This window comes from Gracilinanus agilis, chromosome 2 (genome assembly GCF_016433145.1).
Source record: "Gracilinanus agilis isolate LMUSP501 chromosome 2, AgileGrace, whole genome shotgun sequence".
In the NCBI taxonomy this organism is placed as follows: domain Eukaryota; kingdom Metazoa; phylum Chordata; class Mammalia; order Didelphimorphia; family Didelphidae; genus Gracilinanus; species Gracilinanus agilis.
In genome coordinates, this window is record NC_058131.1 from 74,605,902 (window position 1) to 74,630,076 (window position 24,175).

The following is a 24,175-nucleotide window of genomic DNA, read 5'->3' on the forward strand; positions in this document are numbered from 1 at the left end:
TCCTTCCTTCCTTCCTTCCTTCCTTCCCTCCCTCCTTCCTTCCTTCCTTCCTTCTCTCCTTCCTTCCTTCCTTCCTTCCTTCCTTCCTTCCTTCCTTCCTTCCTTCCTTCCTTCCTTCCCTCCTTCCTTCTCTCCTTCCTTTGTTCTTTCTTGCCACAGAAGATCCATAAAGACCAAGTTTCTTTACTTCCTAGTCTTTCAACCAGTATAGGAAGAGTTAATCATTAAAGAAATGCTTCTCCTTAGCCTATTAAACCATTCAGGATTCCACTATTCTAAAAACAAAATAAAACAATTTTCCTTCAATATATTGTTCTGTATTGTCTTTCATTTATCAAAAAACTACTCAAAGCAATTAGTATATACCAACTACTGCTTTCAAACAATGTATGAAGTGTCCAGTATTTACAATGTACCAAGTGTTAGGGATACAAAAGTAAAGAGGCATATAATCTCTTGCCTTAAGTAATTTATAGTCTAGCTGAAGAAAACATCATTTACATATATAAGAATATACGAAATAGACACAAAATGATTTTGTACTTTCTCATGTACTTTCAGTTTTTTCTATCTTTTTTTTTTCTCCTGACCAATTCATTCCATAATATTTTAATCCTGTTTCTTTTCCCCATACACCTCTATAATATTATACTTTTAAAGGATTCCAGTGATTTCTTTTTTGCCAAATATAGTGAATTTTTTCCTCTCAACTTCTTTGGAGCATTCAATATGCATGATCAAATTGTTCATGAATCTCTCCCTTTCCAATTTCCATGGTTCTTGGCTTCAATAACTCTTCTATTTGATGATATTGTCTACTCTGTCACCTTTGGTTATTTTTTTTCCTCATACCACAGCAAAATTTTGTTTCTTACTTTCTTCTCTTTTCTTTTCCCTTCATGATCTTGCCAACTCTACTAATTCCAATTATCACTTCTTCTCAGAATACCAAATTTATATTTGTCACCCCTAGTTCTCTCTTGATGTCTGTTCCTCGATTTCAAGCTTCATGCTGAATATCTTCCTCTGCGTGTCCTATTGGCATATTAAATCAGCATGTCTAAAACTGAAGTCATTACCTTCCAGCTGTCTGAACAAATTCCTCTTTTAATATTCTCCATTGTTAATTACTATTGTGATAGTCTTCAAGTCATCTAGTCTCAAAAACCTCAGGTCTGATTCCTTTCTCTTTATTACTTTCCACAAGCAATTAATTGCTAATTTTTTAAAAATTATACTTCTAAAACATCTCTCAAAATTCTTTCTTTTTCACTTTTTGTTAGTATGATTATGGTATATTCTAATGACCTGGTAACTGAGAGTCTATTGAATACTGTAATATCAAACACATTGAATTTAAATTTGAAAAATGATAGTATCATCAGTTTATGTAGTTAGATCTGGAAGAACCATAATGGCCTCATTTTATAGATGAGTCATCCAAGTTCAAGGACCACTCTGTCCTACTGATATATTAAATCTACCATTCTATCATATTATCATTCTGGGTTGGAATCTTTACCACTTATGAGTTGTCAAACCATGGAGGAATCAATACAGCTTTCCAACTCACAATTTAACCATTTATAAAATGGGTCTAAGAACACTGGCACTTACTAACTTATCTGTCTTTCATCAGGGAAAGTAGAAACCTTAAAATATAACAATATAAATAACTCTCATTAATATTCCTCTTGATTGAAGATTTTCATGGCCTTCCACAACAATTCGTCTTCTCAGGCTAATTCATTAGAGCACACAGTTCGAAGCATGTCATTTCACTGCTCAAAATCCTGCAATGTTTGGTTTATTTCATCTAAAATTCTTCATCCTCACCTTGAAAGTTCCTCATAGTGTTTTCAAAACCTATATTTTGAGACTGATCTTACACTAGTCCAGAGCACAAATCCTAGGTTCCTTGGAAATTACTCTGAGCAGCTATCCTCCACAGTACCCACTTTACTTCCCACATCTGTGATTATGTTCAAGTCATTTTCTTATTCTGGTGGAACCTTCTTTCCCTCCTATATGTATCATGTAAATTCCTGTTCTTTTTTAAAGATCCAATTAAAAAATATATACCTACTTCATGAAGACCTCAATCATTTGTTTAAATGGGTATGGTCTTTCTTGTAGGTATTCAAAACCCTTTACTTACACAGATCTGAAGAAACTTATTTTAATCATAATTATTCATATATCTGCTTACATTTCCCTAGTAGGCTATAAAAATCTGGGAAGTAGAGAGAATCTAATCAATGTTGATATCCTCTATATTACATTCCAGTTAATCATTCACTAAACATTTATTAAGCATCTATTTTGTATTAAGAATTAATATAAAATCTCAGGATACAAAGAAAAGCAAAAAAGGAGCTTGTAGTCTCATAGAAAAGAGTCAGTTATGTTAAAACAATCATACGCACACACACACACACACATATATGATAAAGAGCAGCTAGGTGGAACAGAGGATGATGTACTGGGTTTGGAGTCAGGTAAAATCTTTTTCCTGAATTCAAATATGGCCTTTAAACATTTACTAGCTACATGACTCTAGGCGAGTCATTTAACCCTGTTTTTTGCAGTACCTGAGTTTCAGAAATTTCTGGCAAAATTATTCTAGTATCTTTGCCAAGAAAACACAGAATAGGCTCATGAAGAATTGGACATGACTGAAAAACAACTGAAAGAACAATACAAGACAAATTTTAAATGCTTTCTGTGTTGAAATGAATTGCAAAATCAAACTGAGAAGGCCACTGGACTTGCATTCAAAAGATCTTGCTAAGAATTCTGAATACTTAATTTACTACTTCCATAACCTTGGGCAACTTCTCTTGGGTTAAGTTACCTCATCTATAATTGGTTAGAATATTTCAAAATCCCCTTCCAGCATTAAATCTATGGACCTTTGATTCTAAGAAATGGAAAAAAATTTTTTTGTAGTGAACCAGAATCCTTTCCAATTCTAACTTACTATATAAAAGGGAGTATATATCTTTTATTTTTTTATTACCTCCATTTCCCAGCATATATGTCAACTACATTTATTTCTAGTAAGCTATCACCTTAAAAATAATAAAAAGAGGAAAAATTTCAGGGAAAAAATGATAGATCAACCAAGTCCAACATCATATGCAGTATTTCACACCCATAGTCTCCTCTCTCTGCAAAGAGTGAAGGATGCATTCTTAAATATCCCCTTTTGATCAAGTGTGCCATTTCAGTTTTACAGTCAATTAAGTCAACTGAGTGGTACAGTGAATAGAGCCCTAGACCTGCAGTTATGAAGACCTGAGTTCAAATCTGCTCTCAGGCATTAGTAGTTGTGTGAACTAAGGCAAATCCACATTTGTTTGTATCAGTTTCCTCAACTGTGAAATAGGGGGAAAAAACAAACCTTACCACTAGGTTTTTGTGAAAATAAAATGAGATCTTTTCAAATCACTTAGCACATTGTCAGGCACAGAGTATATATATCCTTAATAAATGTTTGTTTCCTTCTCTCCCCTCTTAACATTTATTAAATGCCTACTATCTACTAGGATTTGAACCAAGAGCCAGTAATACAAATACAAATAATACTTCCTCAAAGAGCTTATATTTTAATGGTGGATAATAACCCATTGAAAGAAGATTAAAAAGGAGAGAAGGTGGCAATCCCAAGTAGAGCCAGGAGAGGAATAAGCCATGGCTGGCATTACCTCCAGCCTTAAACAGAGGTGCTAGGAGGAGTCATCCAATTACAGGGAGAAGTCACAATAGATGAAATTCTTTAAAAGTGTGGATTCAAGGGTTGGAGTGAAGCTTTGATTAAGAGCTACAATATAGTAGAAATAGAGTGCTAAATGTTTTGATTTTTGTTATTGTCATTTTCTTTCTAATTACATTGTTATAGTCTTTATGTATATTACCTTCCTTGTTCGGCATCCTTCAGTTTTATCAATTCATTTAAATATTCCTAAAGCAAAGTAATTTTATGTTATTATACCCAAATTTATTGTCATTTCCCAATCTATGGGCATCTAATTTTTTTACTAGTCTTTGCTACTACCAAAAGTGCTACCATGATAGTTTCATGAATATAGGACTTTTTTTTAAATCATTATCCTCCGACAATCTTACCCCTAATAGACATTTTAGTCAGTTTCTTAGCATAATTCAAGTTCCAAAATAATTTCTGGAAATTACTTTCCACAGTGATATGGGCCAATTTTCATTTAAAACAACAGTCTATTAATGTACCTGTCTTTCTATGGTCCCATGTTTTCTCATCTTTGCCAATTTGCTGGTTATGAGATAAAACCTTAATGTTGTTTTGATTTTCATTTATCTATTACTAACGATCTGGAGCAATCTTTCATACAGATGTTGATAAAAATTCTTCTTTTGGAAATCTATTGCTCATATTCATTGACCCTTTTTTTTAAACTGGGGGATGATTTTAGTTTAACATGTTTGTGTCAGTTTCCTCTATAACTTGGGTATCAGTCCTACATCAGTGATATTGATGCAAAGATTTCCCCCTAATTGGACAGTTACTTTCTTATCCTGGTTGCATTGATTTCTTTTTTCCTATCTTTCAAAAATGAAATAATTTGAGTAATTCCTTGGGGATTGAAACCAGGGCATCCTTTTCATAGAACCTGAAAAATTGGCTCCTGAGAATATTCTCATTTAGGTAGAATCGCCATCATCTCTGTTTTTGGTCAGGGAAAGAATATCTCTACTCTCTGCTAATCAAAAAGTACAATAGCAGATAACTTAAGAGGTTACCTAGAGACAACAAGCATGGTGCCGAGTACATTGTAGACACTTGAAAAAGTAAGTCATTGGCAATGCAGTGACATCCTCCGTTAACGAGGGGCAGAGCGGAGACAGATGGGGGGATGCCACCTTAGGTATTGCCACAAGTAGAGCAGATTTGTATAATGTGCACAGTTTCTACTAAAAAAATGATTTCATAAAAATTACAAATTTACATTTTAAGGACCTGCCCTATCTGCTAATTTATGTTGTTTCTTTTCTTTACTTATGTCCTAGTCAGACAGTTTGGGGAAAGTACTCTACCACAGAAGGGTAAGGGAAAATTACGTTCAAATGTCACCTATTTATTTTTCCTGCAAAACAGAGAGAGTAGAGCACAAGGATAGATGGTAAGCACTGACGACAACCTTGCTAGGTCTTCGGAAAAATCTAAATACCTTAAAGCAGTGATTAGAAAAAAATGAATGGTAGCATAAGGATATGTGGGTGTGGAATTAATACAGAACCAATGAAACCATGGCATGAATGGGGATCAAATCATTCCATAGCAATGCCTTTGTATTTACTGTAGGTTGAATAAATTCCAAATGAGTTTTGTCATATGGTGGCAAAAATCTGATCTGTAATATAACTTGGCATCCATTATGATTTAAATGATGTGTGATGAAAGCAAACATTTTGTTCAGCATTATCTCAACAGATAGCATTTTTGCAATATATTGCAAAATGAAGACGATGAATGAAGTCTCTTGTTCCCATCTTTCATTTTAAGTGAAAAGCCATTTCTTATTTCTTCCACTTCAGTGTTCAAGTTCAATTATTGCAAATGAGCCTTCTCCAATCCCACCCCTCACAAAGTCCAATAGCAAGTCTTGATGATTTTAAAAGCCAAACTAATTATTGCCCAGTAATGAAAAGCAATGGAAGGTAGTGAAAAATTGTGCAATTGAATCAAAATTATGTAAGGAGATGACATTGTCTGCTTTGAAACACGAATTTCCAGTTCTCACTGTAAATGAATGATTACATGGGACGAGAGTAATTGCCTCAGTACTGAGTGCAGCTGTTATTTATGTCATGTTATTTATAAGACTGATGTGCATAATGTTCCTCCAGTCCTACTGTAAATTAGAACAAACTAGGAACATATTATCTAAGGACACTTACGGGAAGACAGTTTGGCAGTCCCGGCACCACCAATTTTAATAGGAAGGAAATTTTTCTTTTCTTTATCATAAAAGTAGCTTTCTACCCACAGAATCCCAATATGCCTGGAAGCCAAATCATTATTGCAGCAACATGGGATAGGGCAAATTATGTTCAGTTAGCTATTTCTAAGTCAATATGAGTAATTAATCTATCAATGAACATTGATGTTTGATGAGAAAAGGACGGCTAATCCTTGTTTTTGTCTTTGGAGGAAGGATGAGGAGCTGAGACTTGCTATTTCATCCATGTCGAAAACTCCTGATGGGAAACTCTCTTGATATCAGTCATCAGCTTGCATATAACTTGGCATTTTTGAGTTGTCTGGGACACTGAGGGATTAAGTGTTTGCCCCTGATTGCAGGAGCTAATAGATTTCAGACAGCAGCCTTGAATTCACATCTTCCAGACTTCAAGACCAGATCTTTGTCCATTCTACAAACTGACTTGGGTTTTTCATAGACTTCTTGAAATTTGAGCCTCAATGGCAGGTGGAGAGTGACATAAACATTTACTGGGCAACTAGGTGGAGAAATGGGTAGAGGTAGACTTGGAGTCAGGAATACTTGAGTTTAAATCTTACCTTGCATACTTAGCAGCTGTGCAACCATGGCAAGATCATTAAAATCTGCCAACTCAGTTCTCTTTATCTGTGAAAGAGGGATAATAATAGAACCTCCCTCCAGAGATTGTGAGGGGAAAAAATGAAACACTATTTTATAGTGTTTTGCATACCTTAAATCAACATAAATGCATGCTTTGTTAATAAAGGCAAAAGGGAAATTGCCAAGCATTACCGGAGATAAAACTGTATTCGGACAGAAGACACGGTATAATGGGAAAAGCATTGGACTCAAGGTCCAGGACACTCTGCATTGAATCCTCACTATGCCACTTCTGAGTTATGTGATTGTGAGCAAGTAATTTCACCTCAGTTCTTTGAGACTCAGAATTTTATTCAGTGTTATAGGAATAATCAAACGTATCTCATAGGGAATTTTGAGGAATGCTATTCTAAATTGTAAAGTGAAATGCCAATGTGACTTTTAAATGTGATTATTATTTGTGGTAATGAGAGAGATGGGTGTGCAGGGGCCAGGTCTGAGGAAGAGCCAGTGGTTAAATTTTCAGTATGAGCATGTGCATCAAAGAAATTGGCAACTGCTATAAACTAAATTGATTGATCATCTTATTGACTGTCTAGGCTTAAAAAAGTGTTAACAATTCAAATTAATCTTAAAAAATAGATATGTATATATGTGTGTGTGTGTGTGTGTGTGTGTGTGTGTGTGTGTGTGTGTGTGTGTGTGTTGGAGAACCCCAGTTGTTAAAAACTGTTAAAAACCAGCAAATCCCTAGAGAGAGGGGAAAGAAGACTAAGATACTAGGAACTCTGCCTAAATACAAGAAGACTACAGTAAAACTACTTGCCCAGGATTGTAAGAGCATAGCTTTTGTGACACAAAACAGTTGGGAGAGGGATGGAGATTTAGCTAATTTGTTCTTCTTCCTTTTTGTTAATGAGAGAAGAAAAGCAAAATTAATAAGAAGATTTAACATGTATATAGCACTTTAAGTTTACAAGTTTGAAGTTTATCTATATTATCTCATTTGATCTTCACAATTACCCTGTGAGGTACTTACTAGTGTTAAGTTTAAGTTACCTGTCCAGGGTCTCATAACTGGTGAGAACCAGAGGAAGGCTTTGAATGCATGCTTGCTGGAGTCCATGGTCAATAATCTTTCTGGTTCACCAAACTGAATGAATTAGAGATAAAATGTAATAGAAGAAGGAAAAATTTCAAAGTTCAATTAGAAAATAAAGCCATTGAGTTTCCCTTTCAATCACAAGTAATATAAGCTCCTGGAATTTAGTTTAATTCTTTGTCTTTACTCAAACAAATGTCTTTTATTTTACTGAGAATAAAGTCTTTTCTGGGAAAAAGGTGTTTTTGCTTATGTTGTTGTTTGCTTGTTTGTTTGTTTGTCATTAAGTAGGCTTTTATGCAGAGGGGAAAAAAAGATGAAGAGAAAACTCTATCTTGTTTCTTATGCTCCTTTGATAATAAGACTTATAATTGTAGCTAGGAGTTCCCTGTGAGGAAAGGGACATTGCATGGCTCCAGTTACCCGCTAGGGAATCAGGGAAGTGTGATAACTCAAAATCTGCCCATCTATCTATACACTACCTTACTTTGATACTGATAGCAGACAAGATTGAGCTTATAGTTAAAAAGAATGGCTTTTATTTTTCTTCCTGAGCCAGATATTCTAAATGTCTGTCCAAATTACTCCATGACTGTATATGTTCATTTGGCTCTGAATTTGAGAATACCTCAAATTACCCTAAGAAGGCAGTTCAGAAGTACAATAACTTGTAGACAGAAAAATGTCTAAACTACACTGATTATTCTCATCTAGTGGTTGACCTCAAGAGACTGAAGGAGAGATAAACTAGATTCTTCAGATCCTAATTGGAATCTGAATGCCTGAGACAGCTCTCACACCACCCTAGAACCCTGCAGCACCTCAGGAATAGATATTCTTACATTTTATGTCAGTCCAGTTCAACGTATAAATTCTCCTGGAAGATACTACTAGAAATTCTTAGTGATCTGTTGCTATTCATGCTATTCTATTCAATATTTTATAAGTAATTCAGATGAAGACATAGATAGCATTTTAACAAATTTCACATGAATCTAGAGGATAGAGTTAAGATATGGGACAACTAAAGAAGGCATTCCGAAGATTTCAGCAAGTTAGAAAACAGTGCCAAAACTAATATGTCAATAAAGCAGTTATTAGGAATTTATATTCAAGGAATATTCAGTCTTACTTCTTAATCTTATCAGTTACCAGAGTTCAATTAATATTTCCATGAAGAGAATTCTCAGATCTCTTTATCTATCTCTTTATCTGTTAGGTATGAAGTGGTACCTCAGAATTGTTTTAATTGCATTTCTCTAAACAAAAGTAATTTAGGACATAAAATATTATTTCTTTAAAGCCTTCTATGGTTGTAAAACCCCTCTCCTCTTCGTTCCTTTCCAGTCTTGTTTCACTATACTCCTCTGCTCCCCAGTAACAATGACATCCTCACCATTCCTTACACAAGACACATACTTTTTTTAAATTCTAAGTCTTTTACTGTCTGTCTCCATGTCTGGATTTTTCTCCCACTTCACCCTTTTCTCCTGGCTTCCCTGAATTCATTAATTATATGAACTCTTTGATGGCAAGAAGTTATGTTTTGTTTTGTTTTTAACCCTTCTCTTCTGTCTTAGGATCAATTTTAAGACAGAAAGGAGGCAAGGGCTAGGCAATTTGGGTTGTTACTTTAAAATTACTTAACCAGACTCATATAGCTAGGAAATGTCTAAGGCCATATCTGAACCCAGAACCTCCTGATTCCAGGATCCTATATTTGGAATTCAAAGTCCTAACCTAATCTCCCAAACTCCAGTTTTCCAGTCTTCTTACAACTCATTTCCCACCATGTATCCTTTTTTTAAACTTTAATTTTTCCCAAATAACATGTCAATACAATTTTTAATATTAATTTTCTGACATTTTGAAATCAATGTTCTCTTCGTCCTTTCCCTCCCTCCTCTGTCCCCAAGAAGGCAGGTAATGTGATATAAGTTGTACATATATTATCATATAACACATATTTCCATGTTCATCATTTGAAACAAGAAGTAGATTGCTTACACTGGAGAAAATTCATGGAGGAAATAAAGTAAAGAATGGTATGTTTCAATCTATATTATGACTCTTTCTATTCCTTTTATGGTGGTAGATTTCCTTTTTCATCACGAGTCCCCTGAAGTTGTCCTGAATCCTTGCGTTGTTGATAATAGTTAAATCTTTCACTGTTGATCATAGTACTTTATTGCTACTGTGTACAATTTTCTCCTAGTTCTGGTCACTTCCCCTTGCATATGTCTTTTCAGATTTTTTGGTGATCATCTTGTTTGTCATTTCTTATGGTACAATAGTTTTCCATTACAAACTTATATCCACCATGTACTCTTTAATACAGTCACACTGGACTCCTTGCTGTTCCATGAACCACACAACCTCCTCTCTGCCCTGGGAATTTTCTCTAGTTGTTCCCCATACATGAAATAGTCTCACTTTCTGCCAACTGCCTTTCCTGCTTTACTTTAAGTCCCAAATAAAATTCCATCTGTTACAGGAAGCCTTTCCTAACACCTCTTAATTCTTGTCTCTTATTGCCATTAATCATTTAATTATCTTATATAATGCTTGTTTGTTAAAATTTACTTGCTCATTGTCTCCCGTTAGTTTGTCATCTTGAGATCACAGAATGCCTTTTACCTCTTTTCCTATCCACAGGGACAAAATATGACACAGTTTCAGATCCCCATCTTCCAAATTACCCTTCTCTTAACATGCTCTAGGTTGCTTTTTTGAAACTCTGGTAGCTAGAATGGAATGCTCTACCATATATATATATATATAGTTAGTGATATGTTCATATTACCAGAGTACTCCATTTCATTCATTATAGATTCTAAACTTCAAAATACAACCAAAGCTTCCAGGATACAAATATTTGGTCTCTGGACCAAATTGGCTAAATTGCATCACCATAGTCATCCTTGATGGTAGTAGATTTTGAGGAATAGCTTGTTAAATCAGCCTACTCACTTTATTTGTGAGATGAAATAAGCATGTTTACCAACTCAGAAATTATGAGACTCTATGTGTTTTAAACTTCAAAATATCTTATTGAAAGTCACATTAAATTTTCTGTAGTATACTTGGGTATTAATTGAACAAATATCTCTAGAACAAATGAAGGCAAAGACACTGGATTTGATAAAGTTAGTATTTTCTAAAATGTGTGACATATGTTACTTGTTGTCTTCATAATGAACTTTTTAACAAAATAAATTGGATTGCCAGCCCACATGAAGATAAATGCTATTATATATTGGTTTGTGGGTTTAAAACTATATTTCCAATAATTATTGATACATGTTGTTTTAAGACATTAGATCCTTTTTAGTACCCCCCCAAATTAAATGAATTATCCTACAATTTGTCAGCCAGAACATTTTTAAAGAATGGGGAATGAACCAGTTATGAGCCATAAGGCATACCATGATAACATCTTGGAACATGCCTAAAGAGGAGAAAATCAGTCATCTCCATTTTAAACTGGCATAGAATGAACCTGGCAGGTAAGCAAAAGCAAAATGCTGATTAGGAGAGCAAAAACTTCCCTTGGCCAGCTAGGGAAGAGCCAGGTAGAGTGATTTGGACAAATAAATGGAAGGATATTAAATAAGCAGAAAGAAAAAATAAAGATTCAGAGGGCACAATGAGAAAATGTGATGGTATAAAAAGGGGGGGGGAATCTCTATTTGCCACATTGGTTAATCATAACTTATGCAAATTAAAAAAAATAATCAGTCATAAAAGTGCACATGTTTCTCTTGTTTAATAATCTGTCTCCATTCAACTTTTTAATGTCTTTATATTTAGAATGATAAGAAAATAGGAGTTGAATTACATGATAATAGTAATAAAACCAACAGCCATTATCCAGAATTTTCTATGGAATTGTAATGCTAATGAACAAGTCAACTTTTATAAATGTTTGACCTCACTATAATGAAAGATGAGTAAACGAGATTGCATTGCCCCTTCAAATTTTACATTTGAATAAATATCCTCAAAAATTCAGCTCTTTCTAAATGACAGATGCAAAAGGAGGCCAGTAATTTGAGTCTAGGTCCCAAAGTTTCTTTTACTATCTATAAGCCAAAATGTGTTACTTAAAAACATTAACATTGCATTAATACAAAATATTACAAATAATCTGAATTATTGAAATGAGGATGCAATTTTCTAATTGTAGCTAAAACAAAGTTACAGTCACCTATTACTACTTCACTGTATGAATTGAACAAGATTTTTTTAGGGTCTGATCTTTATTTTCTAATTATTAAAATGAAGAGTTTGTACCAAATGATCTCCAAAGTTCTGACTCTCACATACAATGATACTCAATTCCATCCCACATAATGGAGTTAAATAGGGGGATACTGATGGATAAAGTAGAATTAATAAATGTGCAAACATTTATTAAATGCCTACTATGTACCAAGCATTCTGCTAAACATTAACTAGTCAAAGGATAAAACAATATTTATTCCTAAGGAGTTTTTATTCCAGTGAGGGTGAAAACAGGTACATTTAAAAATATTTAAAAAGGATAAATATTACATTAACAAATTCATATATATATATATATGTATATATATAGTAGTTCAATAAAAAGTAATTTCTAAGAGAGGGCACTGGTAGTTGCATGAATTAGGAAAGATTCATACAGAAAAATGGTTATTGGCATATATTTTAAAGGCAGAAAGGGACTCTTTGAGACCTTAATGGAGAGAGTACATTAGAAGCATGGAAGAGAGTCATCACAAAGATAGAGACATGAGAAAGATGATCATGTGTAAGGAACTGGGAGGTCACTTTGGATTGCAAAGTATGTGATGAGGAATAATGTTTAATAAGGCTAGAAAGAGAAGTTGGAACCAAACTGTGTAAAGGATTAAAAAATGAGATGGAGGAATGTCCACCTTATTGCAGAGCCAATAGGAAGCTTCTAAAATTGGTTAAGTAAGGGAGTGACACGGTCGCTTGGCACTTAAAGAAAATTACTTTTCCAGAATAACGGATGAGGGACTAGATAGGCTCGAGACAGAATAACCAATTAGAAGGTTACTGTAATAATCTAGTTAAGAGGAACTGGGGCTCTGATGATGATGATGATGATGATGAAGGAATCATATGTAAGACATAGTGTCAAGGTAGAAAATTAAAGATGTGAATACATAGTGAATACATAGGATGAGAAGACTAGGATAATGCCAATTTTAGTCCCTCAGTCATCAAATTCTTTTTATTGTTGTTCAGTCATGTCTAGTCTGACTCTTCTTGACACTATTTGCGTTTTTCTTGGCAAAAATACAGGAGTGGTTTGCATTTTTCTTCTCTAGTTCATTTTACAGATGAGGACCCTGAGACAAATAGGGTCAAGTGACTTGCCCAGGGTCACATAGCTAGTAATTGTCTGAGGGTGGATTTGAACTCAGAATAATGAGTCTTCCTGACTCCAGGCCTGGCACTCTATCCACTATGTCAATTTACTACTCAGAAAAATAATACTTGTAATTTCTTGCTGTTGTAGATAACTTAATTAGTCATATCCTAATCTTTTTTACCCTATTGGGTGTTTTCCTGGCAAATATATTGCACTAGTTTGACATTTCTTTAGCTCATTTTACAGATGAGGAAACTGAGGCAAAACAGGGATAAGTGACTTGTCCAGAGTCACACAATAAATATATGAGGTCAGATTTGAATTTAAGTCCTCCTGACTTAAGGTTGGCACTCAATCCTCTGTACCACTTAGCTTCCTTAATCATTATATTTCAGACTATTATGTGCCAGGTATTGTGCTGAGTACTTGAAGATATATAAAGAGACATAAGACAGTCCCTGCCCTCAATGAGCTTAAAATCCAATGGGGAAGACAACAAACAAATATATAAAAACAAGCTATATACAGGATAAATAGAAAAAAATTAAAAGAGGGAAGGCACTAGAATTAAGAAATTGATAATGGCTTCCTGTAAAAGAGGAGATTTTCGTTGCAACCTTAAGGATGTCAGGGAATCCAATAGGTGGATATAATGAGAGAAAACATTCCTCACATGTGGGATAAAAGACCAAAGCCAAGAAATAGAGTACCTTGTTCATATAATAAATCAAGGAGGTCAGTAGGTCAGTGTTTCTGAATCCAGGAGTACATGGCAGGGAGGAAGATGTAAGAAAAACTGGATAGGCAGGAAGGATTGTGAGAAATACTGAGAATTCAAGAATGACACTTAGATTGTAAACTTTGGAAGATAGTGATGCCTTTTATAGTACTAATCAGGAGCAGTGAGGAATGATTTAGGGGGGAATATAATGATTCCTATCTAAACATATTGGATTTAAGATTCCTACTAAACATCAAGTTCAAAGTTTTTTAGAGGTATTTGAAGAAACAAGACTGGAGATCAACAGAGATGTTAGGGAAAGATAGGCAGATATGAGAATCATCAGCATAGAAATGACAATTAAATTCATGAGTGTTGATAAGATCACCAAATTAAATATTATAGATGAAGAGAAAAGGACTCAGAAGAGAACTCTATGGGATATATATATATATTTAAAGGACATAATCTGGATAAGGATATAGCAAAGGACATTGAGGAGTGACCTGATACATAGAAAAACTAAGACAAGATGTCTAGAGAGTATCAAGAAGAAGGTAATCAATTGCATCAAAGACTACCTAGAAAAGTAGGAGAACCACCAAAGAGAATGGCCAAAGAAATAAATAAATAAATTCTCAAAAAAATGAAGATGGAGAAAAAGCCATTAGATATGACAATTAAAAATATTATTGATATTATGAAGTTGGGAATTGTATTACAAGAGATTAAGGGAAAAGTGAGTGGAGAGAAAATGGAGGTATCTTTGATAGAGACAAGGGCTTGTTTGTAGGCATTATGAAAGGAGTCAGATGACAGGGAGAAATAATAAGAATGATGAAGGGAGCTGCTGGAGGAAAACTGATGGAATTGAATCACTTATTCCACATTATGAGCCTTGAAGACTAAAATGATATTGGAACTTTGACAGAAATAGTTAAGTTTGAAAGAAGAAAGAATTTTGCTGGTGGATAGACAATTTAAGTTTAATTTTGGAAATGTTAACTCTAAGCTATCTCCAAGATGTTCAATTTAAAATGTTCAATAAAACAATTCTTGATGCAGTGCTAAAGTTCAGTCAAAAGATTGCTGATAGATATTAAGATTTTGGAATCATCTGCAAAGGAATGATATTCAAACCTAGAGAAGCAAATGAGGTCACCAATAGAGGGAACATAGAGGGAGAAGGGATGAGAATTTTGGGGAAAAAAGCCTTCACATCCATACTTAGGTGTTTAGGATATATTAGTAAAGAAACCGAGGACTGGTCAGAAAAGTAGGAGAAGAATCACAAAAGAGAATGGTCAAATAAATAAATAAAGAGATTAGACAGTCCAACATGAGGTATTCTTTGGACTCCTTAAATACAGATGAAGGGGAGAAGAGAATTGCTTCACCAGATAATTTAAATTATTCACACAGTGCTGAAAAGTAACATTATGCCATGAATTGGGCATGGCCTTAGAATTAAAGAGATGAAGATTGGGCACTGATACCTTTTTTTTTTTCTCTTATGTGACTTTGGACATCTCTCTTCACATCTTTGAATTTATTTTCTCCTGGGAACAATACAACTTGCACTATGAGCTCACAGGATTTTTATGAGGAGCAAATGAGAGAACATTTGTAAAAGGTTTAGGGACTGTAATATTTTTCTCATATTCACTATTGCTATTGCCCATAGTTACCTACCTAATTGATGGTTGGAAAGAAAATCTATCTCAATTAATTCTTAGTCTTGGGTCTTTTTCACTATATCTCATGCAATCAATTTTCTAACTTTTGGGTTTGAGTGATATGTCCATCTATCTTGTGTTATGATCAGATGGAGCATCATATTAACTTTGGGTACCATATCAACAGAATATGTTGAGAAATTGAAACAATTCCAAATAAAAGTAGCTCTAAAAATGGAGTGACTAATATCCATTCCACAAGAAGACTGGTTGAAAGAAGTAGAAATGCCTTTTTCTAAAAAAAAGGATCTCCTGGGAATTGGGGAGGTTAGTTGCTTCAAGTATTGGAATTACTACACTGCATCATAGAATCAGTATGAAAGAAGGACCTGTGAGAATGTTTTGTTCTATGAATTTATTTTCCTTGTCTAGTGAAAAAAGGAAATATGACTCTTTTTTGTTTAGCTATAAAAGACAGAAATAAAAGCTATTGATAGAACCCACAAAGAGAGATCAATTTGTTATAGGTGAAAAATAAAAACAAGCAAACAACCAAAAGAAATTGAAAAAAAAACAACAAACTAATCTTTAGTACTGGCTGAAACTCCTCTTCATTGACTAGCTAGTCTTCATATAGAGTCTAGTTAAGGGATGACCATGACCTTAGTACCCAAGGAGGGATTTTGCTTGTGTGTGCTCTGTTAATCACAATCTGTTATTTTAATCAGGTCACTTGACTGTCCTAGGCAAAGATTTTGTTGACTATTAAAAAGATGGGTTTAGAATTGATGACTCCTGAGATTCTTTCCACCTCTAGATCTATGACCATATGCTCTTCTGAACTCTGAGACTCTTTCCAACACCAGTATATACTCTAGTTTTCATTCATTCAGGTGTAGCTAGAGTATACTGTGGATAGAGTGCTGGGCCTGGAGTCAGGAAGACCTCAGTTCAAATCTAGCCTCAGACATTTACTAGCTGTGTGACCTTGGGCAAATCACTTAACCCTGTTTACTTCAGTTCCTATTTTGTAAAATGAGCTAGAGAAGGAAATAGCAAACCACTCTATATTCTTTGCCAGGTAAACTCTAGACAGGGTCACAAAGAGTCAGATATAATGGAAACAAATGGACAACAAAATTCATTCAATCATATTGATTGATTGATTGGCTTATGAAGGATTTCATGTGTAGAATTGAAGCCTTTGTTTCCTCCCAAACTCTCCTTTCTAATGAAAATATATTTGATTATTTTCCTGATTATTATTTAAGATTATTTAAGAAGAGCCTCAATGTGATCTGTAAATCTGAAAAGCAAAAATTGGGGCAGAAAGGTACAAAATTTTTCCCACTTCTTTTTAAAACTCTACTTTGTTTTCTAAGCAATGACTTTGATTTCACTTTATTTTTAACCCAAACTTAACAGAGGCACACATCATTAGGCATGGAGAGCTCCAAACTTAGATTATTTATTATAAGGTTAAAAAAACCTTTAGTATACACCTTGGAGGAAGTATTTGTTAGAACACATTTTATGTCTCTAAATGTATTTGTATTGATGGGCTTTCCAACTACTTAATGTTTTAAGGTAATTAAACCACAAAAAACTCATTGAAGTAATGTTTAGGGCTGACTTAAACCCTTAAAAGCCATTAGCTCTTAACTGCCAAGTTGTTCTGAGTCTCAGACTGCATGAAATTGAATCATATTTGAAGGATTTTGAAGGCTAGTGGCAAAAATCATATAACCCCTACAGTTTTAAATCCCCTCATCCAATACAAGTGATATCTAGAAAGAGGAAATAATTATGAATGCAAAGGAAGGCTTTGAACTTGATTTTGCATCCTGTGTTTTTCTTGTCATCTTTAGCTAATTAACTCCACTTAACTTACATAGTTCCCACGAAACTAGCAATATTTAGGAGCAAGGCACTTCTCACTTTAAATATTCAAAAAGAGAGATTAAGACACTCATTTATCTAAGCAGTCCTCAAATTATTCATACATATGAATGTGTATAATAATAATAACTGATGTAAACCTGTTTAAAGCTGTTAATAGCTAATGTATGTGAAATACTTTATAAAACTTAAAGTGCTATATAAGTGTAAGGTACTGTTATTTTTTAGCTTTAGAAAATTTACAGATTGTGTAGCTTAACAAATTTAACATATTGCACTTCTTTTCATACATACATATATATATATTTATATATACATCATTTATAGATTATCCCAACATTTTGAGAGATCTCTTTTAACAAAGTAAAACTTCATCTCAAAGTAAATGAAACATTACACATTTATAGATTTCTTCTGCTTCCTACCCCTCTACTCCAGTGGGGAAAAAAGTAAGAAAAGAAAAATAAATGTCTTATAACAAATTTGCTTGGTAAAGCAAAAGAAATTTTCTCATTGGCTACATACAAAAATATTCATCTCATTCTGCACAGAAGATGGATGGCGTGTTTCATTTCAACCTTATAACAATCCTGTGAGGTCAGTACTACAAGTGTTATTATTTATTATACCCATTTCATCGATAAGGAAAGTAAGGTTAAACAATTTAAATGACTCATATTTATATAACTGGCAAGGGTCTAAGGAAGGATTTGAATGATGTTCTTTATGACTACAAATATAGCACCCAATCCATTATCCCTTGCTATCTTTACAGTTTGTCAATATATAAATATAGCTTATAAAATATTAAGATGTAGTTTCCTGAGGAAATCAGGACCTGAACGACCTGCTCAATTCCTTTTAAATTCAGTTTCCTGTTCTATAAAATCAAGAAGTATAAATTATTATGATCTGGTAGGCCCCCATATCTCTAGTCTGCCAGGATTCTTTTGTAATATTAGCTATTTTTATGGTATATGCAGAATCATATAATCGAAAAAGGAAAATACTTCAGTTACCATCTAATTCAGCATGAATATCAAAAAAAATCCCCTTAAACAACATTTTAAATAAGTTGTCATTCTAGCTTTTTTGAGGGCTAGAAAATAAGGAAAATCCACCATTTTCTAAGGTTGACTATTATTATTCACTTGTTTCAGTTATATCTGACTATTTCTGACCCCATTTTGGATTTTCTTGGCAAAGATACTGGAAAAGTTTGCCATTTCCTTTTCTAGCTCATTTTATGAATGAGGAAACTTTGACGAAAAGGTAGTGAGTGTCATAGCTATAGCTCATATGTATCTGAGATCCAATCTGAACCAAGATTTACATGACTCCAGACCCAAAGCCCTATCTACTTTGGCATCTAAGTGCCTGGCTTCCTAAGGTATCTCATCCCTATGATGAGCAAAGTAAGAGGTTACTATACATACCCATAGTCTTCATAGCAAGCCTAAATGTGTTTCTTTTCAATACAGAATTGCCAATCATTTTTCTAGCTCTTTATATTCAATGGTAAATATGTATTCATTCAAAACTCTGTACATATTATCTTATTGGATCCCTATGTGACATAGATGCTATCTTCATGTTATGTATGAGTAAACTGAGGCCAAAAAAAGTTAAGCAACTTGCTCAGGAAAATATAGCTAAATTAAGTGTTGGAGGTAGCATTTGAACTCAGATCTCCCTGACTCCAGGTCTACCATTCTATCCCCTCCATCCTCTGACTATCTTTCACTCTCTGGTCTTCTTTCTCTATGGAGAGAAGAAAAATAAATCCTTTTTTTCTCCTCTCAAATATTAGAAATGGTTTCCATGCTCTCCTCCATTAAGTTTTTATTTTCTCTGGGATAAATATAGAATCACAGAATTCTAGTCTTAGAGCTGGAAGACACCAAAAGACATCAAGTCCCAATTCCTCATTTTACAGATGACAAAACTGAGATGCATGGAGGGAAAAAAAGCATTATCTAATGTCCCATGGTAATAAATAGCAGAGAAATGACATGAAACCAGTATCTCTGATTACATTCCTTTGGGATTTCTTTGCTTCCTCCACTCTCTGCTCCGGGAAGCTTATTATAGGAGAACCTCATCATCTTAGAAGATGAAATTGGCCTTAGTAATCACATCTTATCACAACTCTCTGCCCCTCTAATTGGAAGGTAGAACTATGAGCTATCAAAATTCCCTTTAAGGAAGGAGCTCGGGAGAGACATCATTTCATTTCCAACTTCAGTATATTACTTGAAGATTTCTCTGACTTTTGTGCCATATATCCACTTTTAGTTCCTCCCCAATCTATTTTTTGGTTTCCTTTTGTATGCAATTTTCCCTATTACACTATAAGCTCTTTGAGGGAAAACACTACCTTTATCCCCACATTTGTATCCTCAGTACTCATACCTAGTCATACCTAAATGTTTAAAATAAATTCCATTAAGTAATTAGAGAAATATTAATGTCATGGGTAGGCAGAGACAATATAATTAAAATGACAATCCTACCTAAATTAACAAACTTATTGAATGCCATCCCAATTAAATTATCAAATATTTACTTTATTGAGCTAGAAAAATAATAACAAAATTAATTTGGAAAACAAAAGGCCAAGAATATCAGGGGACAGATAGGTGGTTCAGTAAATTGAGAACAAGTCCTAGAGATGGGAAATCTATTTCAAATCTGGCTTCAGACATTCTTAACTTGTGTTACCCTGGATAAGTCATGTAGCTTCCATTGTCTTGTCCTTGTCTCTTTTCTGTCATGGAACCAATACTTATTATTGATTGCAGGATGGAAGGTAAGGTATTTTTAAAAAGAACATGAAAACCATAATGAGAAAAATGTAAAGGAAGGATGTCTGGTAGTACCAGATTTTAAACTATATTATAAAGCAGTAGTTATTAAAAACAATCTGATATTAGCTAAGAAATAGAAAGGTTGATCAGTGGAACAGAGTAGACATATAACACCTGTATAATATTATAGCAATCTTGAGTCTGACAAAAGTAAAAATCCACGGTTTTGGAGTAAGAATTCATTATTTGGTAAAAAAAATGTGGGGAAAACTGGAAAATGATCTGAAGGAAACTAGATATGTGCCCATATTTTAAACCATTTACCAAGATAATATCAAATGGATTCATGATCTAGTCAAAAAGAAATATATAATGAGAAAATCAGGGAACACATTACCTATCAGATTTATGAATACACAAGTAATAGAAAGCATTGTAAGATTTAAAATGGATGATTTTTAATACATTTCATTAAACAAGGCTTGGTACAAATAAAACTAATGTAGCTAAAATGGGAAGGAAAACAGTAAATTCGGGTTAGCAGATAGAAGAAGGGAGTTACTTGAATATTTTAATGTAACAAATAAAACAAAAAAATATTTTTTAAATGTTTATCAACTATTTTTCTGTGTGTTCTGTAACTATTGTCTTTTCTTTGAAAATATATTTCTTTGATCCAGTCATATCTCCATGGTGCAACAACAATCCTATGTGACTTGGTACTGATTTGCATAGAAAGACAAAAATTATATTTTGTGATTTTCAAAGTGTGAATACAGATCACAGTCCCCTTAGTGCAAAAACAGAGTAAACAAAACAAAAATACAACTATACATGGAAGGAAAATTATACATTTGTACCATCACTAAGGAAAGCAAAGTTGTTAGTGTTTTATTAATTAAGTGGTAAACACTGATAATGAAGAATTATCAATAAAGTGAGAAAGGATCCTGGATTGCATTAGATCTAATATCAAATAAAGTATTGTGATTAGTCAAAATCTCTTACATGTTGTCTCTGAGTTGAACTATTTTTGACCATCTTTCTAAAACTGGGATCAATAATACCTGAAAGAAGGATTTAGTGGCAATGGCAGGAATTTTCTTCTTTAGAGAAATTCCATGATGGGGAAAATAGCCTATATTAATTAGATTCAATTCAATGTTTCTTGAAAAATCTTTGACACTCCATTTGATTCTTTTATTGTCAACAAGACATTTTAAAATTGACTTTGTCCATGCAAAATCAATTATTGGAGCCCACACATGTACACAAAGTGGTCAATCTTTTATATGCATGGATGACAAAAAAGGGTTATCTAGGTTTTGAATTGCCCCATATGGAAATGCAATGATATTTGGCGTTAACAAAAGCTTGTAGATAATGAATTTATTGAAAGCCTTCCTAGCTATGAGACACACATTCAGACTGAATTAAGATAAGTTTACATTTTAAACATTTTTATTTCATTTCTTACATTTGTATAAATTTGGATTTTAAGCAAATGAACTGAATGAGGAAACAGATGTATCATTAGTAACTATGGAGTGAAATTCCAAGAAGGGCAATATTCAGGACTCCTGCTGGAAGCTACCTGCCTGATCACAATTTGTGGTCAGATTTAATATCACTTCAGTTAGGAAGAAACCAATTGCAAAAATGTTAGCCCTCTTCTCAGATGAGAGTCAATATGTGGATGTAGGAAAATGTTGCCAGCAAACTAAAATGCATTATAGAGGGAAATTCATAACATTACTAAATCACATATCAAAAGCTGAAATATTTAGTATGGCTGCCTCAGCTAAGCGTTGTATAGCTGGCTATGTTTCGATTTCAGAAATTATAGTAAACATTTTAAAATTTGATAAAACAAGATGTGGTTAGCCAAGATCCTGTCCCTTTCATTTTTAAACACACTCTGTAAGGTAAATTTAATCCAGTCCATTTCTCACTAGATAATGCTGAACTCATTAAAATGCAGTTTGGGAATGCAGCAGGGTTTCAATTTTGTATGGAAGTGTCCTTCCTTTCAGTATATTTCTTTAGCTAAATGCAGTGTGTATATTTCTTTCAAAAGAATAAACAAATTCCAAAATCTGAAAGTTTGAATTGTGTTCAAAACTCCCAACTCATGATTATTGAACAGATTCTACACTTGGCAAGATGCTCATCTCCCTTCCTAATACCAGCTGCTTTCTTAGTCTACAAGCATTTCCAAATATTTTATCAATAAATAAATCAAAAAGACAGAAAGGGTAGGATCCCTCCCTTTTACATATTTGTATTTCCAGGCTGACATTTTCTATCCTACTGTGACATCTAATAATTGGGGATAAAAATGTTTGGGGTATGAAAAAACATAAATATCATCTAATTAAATAGCTAATTCACCATTTTGGTTCATTCCCCAAAGTTTCCTCTTCCTGTGTTTTCTCTTTTATCTTTATGCTACTTTCTCCTGTAATATATAAATTCCAATTGCCTTCTTGCTCTTGCCCTTGGTCACTTTTTCTGAGTCTCCTCATTCCATCCTCTAATCAAATTTTATTATAGAAAATTTAGAAGGCAATAATAGATATAGATGGGTAGCTAAATAAAATATTTATTAAGTGATTTCAATGTTCCAGGAAGTGCTGAGAATACAGATTCATACAAGTTTGTTCTTGTCTGTTCTCAAGGAGCTTCCATTCAAATGGGAGTATGGAGACATATAAAGGGAAGCAGAAAAAAAGAGTGGAAAATAAAAGATACTGGTGTGCAATGGTCTGAAAGAAACTGGTTTCCAGGCAAGATAAGGTAAAAACTCACCTCCAGATTTTGGACAGAGGGGAGAGAAAATGAGAGAATGAACATTATGTCTAATTTTAGAGTAGGTTGCATAATGAAGTGATTGTCAGAAGGTGGCATGGAATCCTGATTCTGAACAAAAACACTGATATAATTTTAAATGAATGATGGAAAATTTAATTATTAGAAATAAAAGTGAAGGAATTTATGAATTACAAGAAAGTGCAAAGATTTTTTAATTCAACTTTATCCATATTTATGGAGACTCTCAGTCCTAAAACTTTAAGTGATTTGACAATGATTACAAAAATTTCTTCTCACATTCCTTCAAGCCATCATTCTATAATTAATCTCCTTTTTTACATTTGAACCATTAGTCTAGAGATGTTGTATCCATTTCTTACCTCCTAATTTCTAAAGCTGTTACAATCCGATCTTAATGCACAAGGGAAAGGAACTATTTTCTCTTTCCACAAAGAGGGAACAATATGACCTCCTTCCTTATTTTTCTAGAACTCTACACAGGTTGTGACTGTTGGCTACTCTTTCCACTCTACATTCTTCTCATACTTTGAGTCTTCTGAATTTAGTGCTTAATTTTTCATGACTATTTCCAACTTCATAAAGCTTCTACTCAATACTATTTGTTGGATCTTCCTCCTCATTCTTTTTAGTACATGTTAGCATCTCTCTACTATGAGGTCTCTTCAACACTTTCTTCTTTTAATATTCTGATTAGATCCCTGAAATTCAGTCATCAGCTCTTTGCAGACTCTTCCTAGATCTATGTATCTACACAATCAATTACTCCTCTATGTTTAATCCCATATTACCAAATGCCTTCTTAACAACACTACTGAGTTGTCTGGCAAGCATCTTAAATAAATCATACCCCATATGGAGTTCACTTTTCCTGCTAATTTCTGTTGGTGACATCATCTTTCCCAGTATACCAGTTGACAAATCTGAAGTTATATGCAAGTTTCCCTCCTCTATCAGCTCAATATCCCATCTTTTGTCATGTCTTTTTGATACTACTGACTCAAATTTTGTCTCTTTCTCTTCATTTATATAAGTTGTAAACTAAATCAAGCATCATCATTATCTCTCATTTGGACTATTGCCATGGTCTTCTAATCACTTTTCTAGACATTGATCTCCTCCCTTTATGATCAGCCTTCCATAAAACAAGCCACTCAAGAAAATACCAGTTATTTTCTTT